This window comes from Penaeus monodon, chromosome 32, assembly GCF_015228065.2.
Source record: "Penaeus monodon isolate SGIC_2016 chromosome 32, NSTDA_Pmon_1, whole genome shotgun sequence".
NCBI classification, from domain to species: Eukaryota; Metazoa; Arthropoda; class Malacostraca; order Decapoda; family Penaeidae; genus Penaeus; species Penaeus monodon.
Genome location: NC_051417.1, coordinates 33,846,431 through 33,846,660, shown reverse-complemented (window position 1 = coordinate 33,846,660; position 230 = coordinate 33,846,431).

The following is a 230-nucleotide window of genomic DNA, read 5'->3' as shown; positions in this document are numbered from 1 at the left end:
CACGGATGGGCGAGATTCCCGCTAGGAAAGGCGGGAAACGACAAACTCTAAAGGGATCCAATACCCCTCGATGGGGTTTTATCCTCCTCTTCCCCCTCACCTCCCCCCTCCTTTCCCCCTGCTCCGTCCCTCCTTCCCCTCCCCTTCCTCTCATTCCCCACTCCCTCCCCCTCCCTCCCCCCTCACCCACCTCTCCTTGGGCACTGTTTACGCGTGGGTGATGCTGCCCA